Below are 10,871 nucleotides of genomic sequence, written 5' to 3' on the forward strand. Positions count from 1 at the left end.
TTAGAATTCCATTTGTAGCTTGTACCTAATTAAGCACAATTTTTAACACTTTGTGTATAATTTCAAACTGCAGAAAAATTGCAAGAAAAAAAATCCTGGAGAACACTCAATATAGCCTTGATCCCTTTTTCCAAATTCACCTACTTTTGCTGTTGTTCTGTACCATTTGAGAGTAGTGGCCCTTTACCCCTAATGCTTCAGTGTTTAATACTTAAGAATAAGGGTAAAGTTATAACCTCCCATGCACATTGCTCTTTAATAGAAGGAATATTATCCTTTGCATTTATCCTCCATTCAATATGGAATCCATTCTAGGATTAAGTTTTGCAACTGATTGTTATTTCTCTTTGGTTTCCTTTAAGCTATAACTTCTCTACAGCTTTTCTTTATCATCTTTAACATTGACGTGTTTGAAGAAAATATCCCCCCTCACTTTCTTTTCAATTGAGTCCTCCTAATTTGGGGTTGTCTGATGTCTTTGCATGGTTAGATTTAGGTTGCACATTCCAGACCAGAATACCACAGAATACTTGCACTGTCACTGACCACCTTTATGTTCTGTTCATTGCAGTTAACTCATTGAACTTTCTTTTTGCTTAGCCCTTTTACTCTAGTTGTACCACAAACAATCAGGTTGTTACTTAAGAGCGCTCTTAGAAGAACACATGGTGTGTGGCTGACAGGGTCCTGGTGCTCTGACTGGGTGTCAGGCCTGTGCCTGAGGTGGGAGACGAGTTCAGGACATTGGTCCAGCAGAGACCTCCCGGCCCCATGTAATACCAAACGGTGAAAGCTCTCCCAGAGATCTCCATCTCAACGCGAAGACCCAGCGCCACTCAAGGACCACCAAGCTACAGTGCTGGACACTATATGCCAAACAACTAGCAACACAGGAACACAACCCCACCCATTAGCAGAGAGGCTGTCTAAAATCATACTGAGCTCACAGACACCCCAGAACACACCACTGGACACAGTCCTGCCCACCAGAAAGACAAGATCCAGCCTCAGCCACCAGAACGGAGGCACCAGTCCCCTCAACCAGGAAGCCTACACAACCCACTGAACCAACCTTAGACACTTGGGGCAGACACCAAAAACAATGGGAACTATGAACCTGCAGCCTGTGAAAAGGAGACCCCAAACACAGTAAGTTAAGCAACATGAGAAGACAGAGAAACACACAGATGTAGGAGCAAGGTAAAAACCCAACAGACCAAACAAATGAAGAGGAAATAGGCAGTCTACCTGAAAAATAATTCTGAGTAATGATAGAAAAGATGATCCAAAATCTTGGAAATAGAATGGAGAAAATACAAGAAACGTTTAACAAGGACCTACAAGAACTAAAGAGCAAAGAAGCGATGATGAACAACACAATAAATGAAACTAAAAGTTCTCTAGAAGGAATCAATAGCAGAATAACTGAGGCAGAAGAAAGGATAAGTGACCTGGAAGATAAAATAGTGGAAATAACTACTGCAGAGCAGAATAAAGAAAAAAGAATGAAAAGAACTGAGGACAGTCTCAGAGATGTCTGGACAACATTAAACGCACCCACATTCGAATTATAGGGGTCCCAGAAGAAAAAGAGAAAAAGAAAGGGACTGAGAAAATATTTGAAGAGATTATAGTTGAAAACTTCCCTAATATGGGAAAGGAAATAGTCAATCAAGTCCAGGAAGCACAGAGAGTCCCATATAGGATAAATCCAAGGAGAAACACGCCAACACACATATTAATCAAACTATCAAAAATTATATACGAAAAAAAATATTAAAAGCAGCAAGAGAAAAACAACAAATAACATACAAGGGAATCCCTATGAGGTTAACAGCTGATCTTTCAGCAGAAGCTCTGCAAGCCAGAAGGGAGTGGCAGGACATATTTAAAGAGAAGAAAGGGAAAAAACTATAACCAAGATTACTCTACCCAGCAAGGATCTCATTCAGATTTGACAGAGAAATTAAAACCTTTACAGACAAGCAAAAGTTAAGAAAATTCAGCACCACCAAACCAGCTTTACAACAAATGCTAAAGGAACTTCTCTAGACAAAAACACAAGAGAAGGAAAAGACCTACAATAACAAACGCAAAACAATTAAGAAAATGGGAATAAGAACATACATGTCGATAACTACCTTAAATGTAAGTGGATTAAATGCTCCAAGCAAAAGACATAGACTGGCTGAATGGATACAAAAACAAGACCTGTATATATGCTGTCTACAAGAGACCCACTTCAGACCTAGGGACACATGCAGACTGAAAGTGAGGGGATGGGAAAAGATATTGCATGCAAATGGAAACCAAAAGAAAGCTGGAGTAGCAATTCTCATATCAGACAAAATAGACTTTAAAATAAAGACTATTACAAGAGACAAAGAAGGACACTACATAATGATCAAGGGATCAATCCAAGAAGAAGATATAACAACTGTAAATATTTATGCACCCAACATAGGAGCACCTCAATACATAAGGCAAATACTAACAAGGACACTACATAATGATCAAGGGATTGATCCATGAAGAAGATATAACAATTGTAAATATTTATGTACCCAACGTAGGAGCACCTGAATACATAAGGCAAATGCTAACAGCCATAAAAGGGGAAATCGACAGTAACACAATCATAGTAGGGGACTTTAACACCCCACTTTCACCAATGGACAGATCATCCAAAATGAAAATAAATAAGGAAACACAAGCTTTAAATGATACATTAAACAAGATGGACTTAATTGATATTTATAGGACATTCCATCCAAAAACAACAGAATACACTAATATTCTCCAGGATAGATCAAATCTTGGGTCACAAATCCAGCCTTGGTAAATTTAAGAAAATTGAAATCATATCAAGTATCTTTTCCGACCACAATGCTATGAGACTAGATATCAATTACAGGAAAAATCTGTAAAAAATACAAACACATGGAGACTAAACAATACACCACTTAATAACCAATAGATCACTGAAGAACTCAAAAAATACCTAGAAACAAATGATGATGAAAACACGATGACCCAAAACCTATGGGATGCAGCAAAAGCAGTTGTACGAGGGAATTTTATAACAATACAGTCCTACCTCAAGAAACAAGAAACATCTCAAATAAACAACCTAACCTTACACCTAAAGCAATTAGAGAAGGAAGAACAAAAAACCCCAAAGTTAGCAGAAGGAAAGAAATCACAAAGATCAGATCAGAAATAAATGAAAAAGAAGTGAAGAAAACATAGCAAAGATCAGTAAAACTAAAAGCTGGTTCTTTGAGAAGATAAACAAAACTGATAAACCATAAGCCAGACTCATAAAGAAAAAAAGGGAGAAGATTCAAATCAAGAGAATTAGAAATGAAAAAGAAGTAACAACTGACACTGCAGAAATACCAAAATCATGAGAGATTACTACAAGCAACTCTATGCCAATAAAATGGAAAACCTTGAAGAAATGGACAAATTTTGAGAAAAGCACAACTTTCCAAGACTGAACCAGGAAGAAATGGAAAACATAAACAGACCAATCACAAGCACTGAAATTGAGACTGTGATTAAAAGTCTTACAACAAACAAAAGCTCAGCACCAGATGGCTTCACAGGCAAATTCTACCAAACATGTAGAGATCAGCTGACACCTATCCTTCTGAAGCTCTTTCAAAATACAGCAGAGGGAGGAACACTCCCAAACTCATTCTACGAGACCACCATCACCCTGATACCAAAACCAGAAAAGATGTCACAAAGAAAGAAAACTACAGGCCAATATCACTGATGAACATAGATACAAAAATCCTCAACAAAATACTAGCAAACAGAATCCAACAGCACATTACAAGGATCATACACCATGATAATTGGGGTTTATTCCAGGAATGCAAGGATTCTTCAATATGCAAATCAATTGATATGCAAATCAATCAATGTGATAAACCATATTAACAAATTGAAGGATAAAAACCATATGATCATCTCAGTAGATGCAGAAAAAGCTTTCAACAAAATTCAACACCCATGTATAATAAAAACCCCTCCAGAAGTAGTCACCCAGGGAACTCACCTCAACATAGTAGAGGCCATATATAACAAACCCACAGCCAACATGGTTTTCAGTGGTGAAAAACTGAAACCATTTCCTCTAAGATCGTGAACAAGACAAGGTTGTCCACTCTCACCACTGTTATTCAACATAGTTTTGGAAGTTGTAGGCAGCAATCAGAGAAGAAAAAGAAATAAAAGGAATCCAAATCGGAAAAGAAGAAGTAAAGCTGTCACTGTTTGCGGATGACATGCTACTATACATACAGAATCCTAAAGATGCTACTAGAGAACTACTAGAACTAATCCACGAATTTGGTAAAGTAGCTGGATACAAAATTAATGCACAGAAATCTCTTGCATTCCTATACACTAATGATAAAAAATCTGAAAGAGAAATTAAGGAAACACTCCCATTTACCATTGCAACAAAAAGAATAAAATACCTAGGAATAAGCCTACCTCAGGAAACAAAAGACCTGTATGCAGAAAACTATTAGACACTCATAAAAGAAATTAAAGATGATACAAACGGATGGAGAGATATACCATGTTCTTGGAAGAATCAACATTGTGAAAATGACTATACTACCCAAAGCAATCTACAGATTCAGTACAATCCCTATCAAACTACCACTGGCATTTTTCACAGGAGTAGAACAAAAATTTTCACACTTTGTATGGAAACTCAAAAGATCCCAAATAGCCAAAGCAATCTTGAGAAAGAAAAACGGAGCTGGAGGAATCAAGCTCCCAGACTTCAGACTATACTACCAAGCTACAGTAGTCAAGACAGGATGGTACTGGCAGAAAAACAGAAATATAGATCAATGGAAGAGGATAGAAGGCCCAGGGATAAACCCACGCACCTATGGTCACCTTATTTTTGATAAAGGAGGCAAGAATATACAATGGAGAAAAGACAGCCTGCTCAATAAGTGGTGCTTGGAAAACTGGACACCTACATGTACAAGAATGAATTTAGAATGCTTCCTAACACCATACACAAAAATAAAGTCAAAATGGATTAAAGACCTCAATGTAAGGCCAGACACTATAAAACTCTTAGAGGAAAACATAGGCAGAACACTCTATGACATAAATCACAGCAAGATCCTTTTTGACCCACCTCCTAGAGAAATGGAAATAAAAACAAAAATAAACAAATGGGACCTAATGAAACAGAGGCTTTTGCACAGCAAAGGACACCATAAACAAGACAAAAAGACAACCCTCAGAATGGGAGAAAATATTTTCAAATGAAGCAACTGACAGAGGATTAACCTCCAAAATTTACAAGCAGCTCACGCAGCTCAATAGCAAGAAAGCAAACAACCCAATCCAAAAATGGGCAGAAGACCTAAATAGACATTTCTCCAAAGAAGATCTACAGAGTGCCAACAAACACATGAAAGGATGCTCAACGTCATTAATTACTGGAGAAATGCAAATCAAAACTACAATGAGGTATCACCTCACACCAGTCAGAATGGCCATCATCAGAAAATCTGCAAACAATAAATGCTGGAGAGGGTGTGGAGAAAAGGGAACCCTCTTGCACTGTTGGTGGGAATGTAAATTGATGCAGCCACTATGGAGAACAGTATGGAGGTTCCTTAAAAAACTACAAATAGAATTACAATATGACCCAGCAATCCCACTACTGGTCATATACCCTGAGAAAACCATAATTCAAAAAGAGCCATGTACCACAATGTTCATTGCAGCTGTATTTACAATAGCCAGGATATGGAAGCAACCTACGTGTGCATCGACAGATGAATGGATAAAGAAGATGTGGCACATATATACAATGGAATATTACTCAGCCATAAAAAGAAACGAAATTGAGTTATTTGTAGTGAGGTGGATGGACCTAGAGTCTGTCATACAGAGTGAAGTAAGTCAGAAAGAGTAAAACAAATATCGTATGCTAACACATATATATGGAATCTAAAAAAAACAAAAATTTCTGAAGAATCTAGGAGCAGGATAAGAATAAAGATGGTGACATAGAGAATGGACTTGAGGACACAGGGAGGGGGAATGGTTAGATGGGACAAAGTGAGAGAGTGGCATGGACATATATATATATACTACCAAATCTAAAATAGCTACTGGGAAGCAACCGCATTTCACAGGGAGATCAGCTCGGTGCTTTGTGACCACCTAGAAGAGTGGGATAGGGAGGGTGGGAGGGAGACACAAGGGAGGGGATATGATGATATGTGTATACATATAGCTGATTCACTTTGTTATACAGTAGAGACTAACACAACATTGTAAAGCAGTTACACTCCCATAAAGATGTTAAAAAAAAAAAAAGAACACATGGTGTTATAGGGATGGATGGTGGTGATGGCTGCACAACAATGTGAAAGTATTTCATACCAGTGAATTGTACACTTAAAAATGGTAAATTTTATATCTTGTTTAACTCAATTTAAAAAAGGAAGAAAAGAACATGTGGTAGACCTAGGTTTTATATTTCTTGTGAACCCGATCAGGAAGTAGAATATAGCCTAGAATATAGTCCTATACATATAATATATCCTTAGAAAATACTTAGCAGTAATTTGATAATTATTAGCATCATGATTTAAATTAGTACATATAGTACAGGAACAAATATTATTCTGTATGTGACTTGCTTTTCACATTATAGTATACAATAGTTTTGTTTACTTCTCACCAACTATTTTGTAGCTTGCAATTTGGAGTTTTAGTCATCAGCATTAAAATGTTTTTCGTATTTCTTACTGTTCCAGGATAAAAATCAGAAACATAAAAGGTATTTGTTTAATAAATTGCTGTACTTTATAAAGAAGTTTTCCGACTTTTAATGTTCTTGTCTGATCAAAATGAATCTGAAATATAATAACCTCAAATAGTTGATTATGTACCTTTTAGCTTGACTTATATAGTTATGTAGAATTTTCTTTTCTTTTCAGAATGCTCCTTTATTGTGGTATTAACACTTAGTAGAATCAGCCACATAGTCTGTAAATAAAAGAAATCTAAACTGGATTATTATTATTAATCATCATATTTATAAGAGGTAATTTGCCTTGTGTTTGCTCTACTTTAATGAAATAGTTCCTTCGTGCATCATGAGTTATATTCTTTTTTTTTTTAATTTTTAAAATATTTATTTATATTTGGCTGCATTGGGTCTTTGTTGCTGCACCCAGGCTTTCTCTAGTTGCAGCAAGCAGAGGCTACTCTTTTGTTGTGATGCGCAGGATTCTCATTGCGGTGGCTTCTCTTTTTGCGGAGCACAGGCTGTAGGCACGTGGGCTTCAGTAGTTGCGGCCCTCGGGCTCTATAAAATGCAGGCTCATTAGTTGTGGAGGCATGTGGGATCTTCCCCGTCCAGGGCTCTAACCCGTGTCCCCTGTATTGGCAGGCGGATTCTTAACCACTGCACCACCAGGAAAGTCCCTGTTTTCTTTTTTAAATTCAGTGACCTTCTCTCAGTCCTTGTCATCTCAATACCTGTGTTAGCAATGAACCTTGGCTTCATGAATCAAAATTAGTTCATGAAATTCCCACACATATAATATTTTTTAAATTATATTTTAAAGAGTTGTTCTTCTGCCTTCAAGGTAATTGTAGATCCAAAGGATTTGCTTACTGCCTGAGATATGAGGGAAGTATGATCAAGAGTACAGCAGCTGAGTATAAATAACCCCTCCAAATAATTTCCTGAATCTTAAGCTAAGAGCGCCATTGATCTGTCCCACAGTGATTGCTTTGGCTCTTTGATCTGTTGCAGAGATTTTGAGACTGTGTCTGTGCAAGTGGTTAGATGCTTTTCATTTATTCAACAAATGTGTATTTATTGAACACCTATTATGAATTAGGCATTGGGAAAACAAAGATGTACAAAACACATTCCCTGCCCTCAAAGAATAGGGAATAATTAACAAATACCCCCTTGAAAGATCAGGTGATTATTGTAAAGATTATACTCCAGGGATCATAGAGATGAGGTATAGGTTCTAGTTTTGTTAAGTGTAGGGCTGTTACAAATAATGAATTTTTGTCTTTTAAGAAATTCTAACCGTTTTCAATAGAGCCTGAAGTTATACAGTATTTTTTTTTTTGCAGTACGCGAGCCTCTCACTGTTGTGGCCTCTCCCGTTGCAGAGCACAGGCTCCGGACGCGCAGGCTTAGCGGCCGTGGCTCACGGGCCCAGCCGCTCCGCGGCACGTGGGATCTTCCCCAACCGCGGCGTGAACCCGTGTCCCCTGCATCGGCAGGCGGACTCTCAACCGCTGTGCCACCAGGGAAGCCCGGGTATACAGTAATTTTGAAGTTTAGAATTTGGAAGACCTAAGAGGGGTTTTCATAGCTCTCCTTTAAATTGTGTCAGTTAATAAAATCAAAGCATTTTCCACTCAAATATTGGTATTCAGAGTCCACAGCACTTTAATTACTGTATCCTTGAAAAGAGATATGTCTTCTAGAATAGACGTAACTTAAAAGTTGCTGATAGAAACAAAATATATTTGTATAAATTTATATTATGGTTTCAGGTATTTGTCTTTGATTATTATACAATTGTCTATTTTCTAGGGCAGAGAAATTCAAGTAAAATGTTTTGTAAATAGACATTATTAAACGTATTAAGGAAACATCTATCTAAAAAGACCCTTTGAATCTTTCTATATATTGCTTCCTGCTGTCCAGTTACTGTATTTTCACTGGCAATTGTATCACTTACTTCTAATAAACTGATCTTATAGTACATTCTCCACATTCAAGACTCTAAATCTTTTTCACTTTTCTCAAGCCCTCAACCCCTCTACCATCCCTTGCAATGTTTTTGTTTGTTTGTTTTTAAAATAATTTTTTTAACATCTTTATTGGAGTATAATTGCTTTACAATGGTTTGTTAGTTTCTGCTTTATAACAAAGTGAATCAGCTATACATATACATACATCCCCGTATCTCCTCCCTCTTGCCTCTCCCTCCCACCCTCCCTATCCCACCCCTCTAGGTGGTCACAAAGCACCAAGCTGATCTCCCTGTGCTATGTGGTTGCTTCCCACTAGCTATCTGTTTTACATTTGGTAGTGTATATATGTCCATGCCACTCTCTCACTTTGTCCCATCTTACCCTTCCCCTTCCTCATGTCCTCAAGTCCATTCTCTACGTCTGCGTCTTTATTCCTGTCCTGCTCCTAGATTCTTCAGAAACTTTTTTTTTTTAGATTCCATATATATGTGTTAGCATACGATATTTGTTTTACTCTTTCTGACTTACTTCACTCTGTATGACAGACTCTAGGTCCATCCACCTCACTACAAATAACTCAATTTCGTTTCTTTTTATGGCCATTGTATATATGAGCCACATCTTCTTTATCCATTCATCTGTCAATGGACACTTAGGTTGCTCCCATGTCCTGGCTATTGTAAATAGAGCTGCAATGAACATTGTGGTACATGACTCTTTTTGAATTATGGTTTTCTCAGGGTATATGCCCAGCAGTGGGATTGCTGGGTCATATGTTAGTTCTATTTTTAGTTTTTTAAGGCACTTCCATACTGTTCTCCATAGTGGCTGTATCAATTTAAATTCCCAGCAACAGTCCTTGCAATATTTTTTAAAACTTAAAAAATTGTTAAACATTGCAAACATACACACTATAAAATAATAAAATGAAAATGCATGTACTATACCTATTATCTTGTTTTAATAAAAGTTAACCTTTTGCCTCATGTGCTTCAACTTATTATTTTAAATAAATAACAAAAGATACACTTGAAACGTCATATAATGGGTAACCCAATCCCATTCTTTCTCTTCCCTCTCTCCACAGAACAGAGATTTTTGTTGATCATTCCTATGAAAGTGTTTGTACCTTTTTTTACCACACATGTATATGGTATGCAGCATTGTTTGGCATGTTTTAACACCTTATGTAGCATTATACTGTATATATCATTTTTCAACCTGTGTTTTTCATTAGTTTTTTTTTTAATATTTGTCCATTTTTATTCAGGTACTATAAGTCATTCATCATAATTGCTGAATCGTACTTCACTGTATGACTATAATACAATTAATTTCTCTTCTCCTAATAATGGATAGGTAGAATGTTTATAATTTTTTACTATAAATACCACAAGGAACATTCTTCTACTTGTCTTCTTAGGCATAGCTGTGTGAGTACTGAAACATATCTATCTAGAACTAGACTTGCACCTTGAAATGATTAGCTGTTGACAAATTGCTCTCTCTCTGATGGTTGTACAATTAACATTCCACAGACCAGTCTTTGCTGTGATTTGGGACAGCTCTGAACTCATAGCTGCCAGTGGACCACTCTCCCATCCCTCAGGGTGTCCCCTTCAGTGTTCCCAAGTGACTCAATCCCCCAATGCCTGCTGCTGTCTTGGCAGTAGGCCCCTGGCTTTTCTAAACATCATCATTCAGGAGAAGTCGCTGTGACAAAATGCATGCAATTTTCCATTTCTTTTGATACTGAATGAATTTGATATTCAGACTTAAATTTTTTACCAGTCTGACTGATTATTAAATGATAGCTGATTGTTATTTTAAATTCTCTGATTTTTCTGTTTGAGGAGCTTTTCATGTGTTTACTAGTCATCTAAGTTTCTTCTTTTGTGAATTGCCTATTCATATTCTTGGCCTATTTTTCAAAAGTTGGTGTATTTCTTACTCTACATATATCCTAAATGCATTGGATGTATCTTCTCTCATTCAGTGCCTTGTCTTTTCACTTTAAGTGCCTTTGTTGTATAGCAACTTAAAAATTGTTAATTTTCAAAGTTAGCTTTTTATTTTATGATTAT

Source organism: Lipotes vexillifer, unplaced genomic scaffold (genome assembly GCF_000442215.2).
Source record: "Lipotes vexillifer unplaced genomic scaffold, Lipotes_vexillifer_v1.1 scaffold293, whole genome shotgun sequence".
Taxonomy (NCBI): Eukaryota; Metazoa; Chordata; class Mammalia; order Artiodactyla; family Lipotidae; genus Lipotes; species Lipotes vexillifer.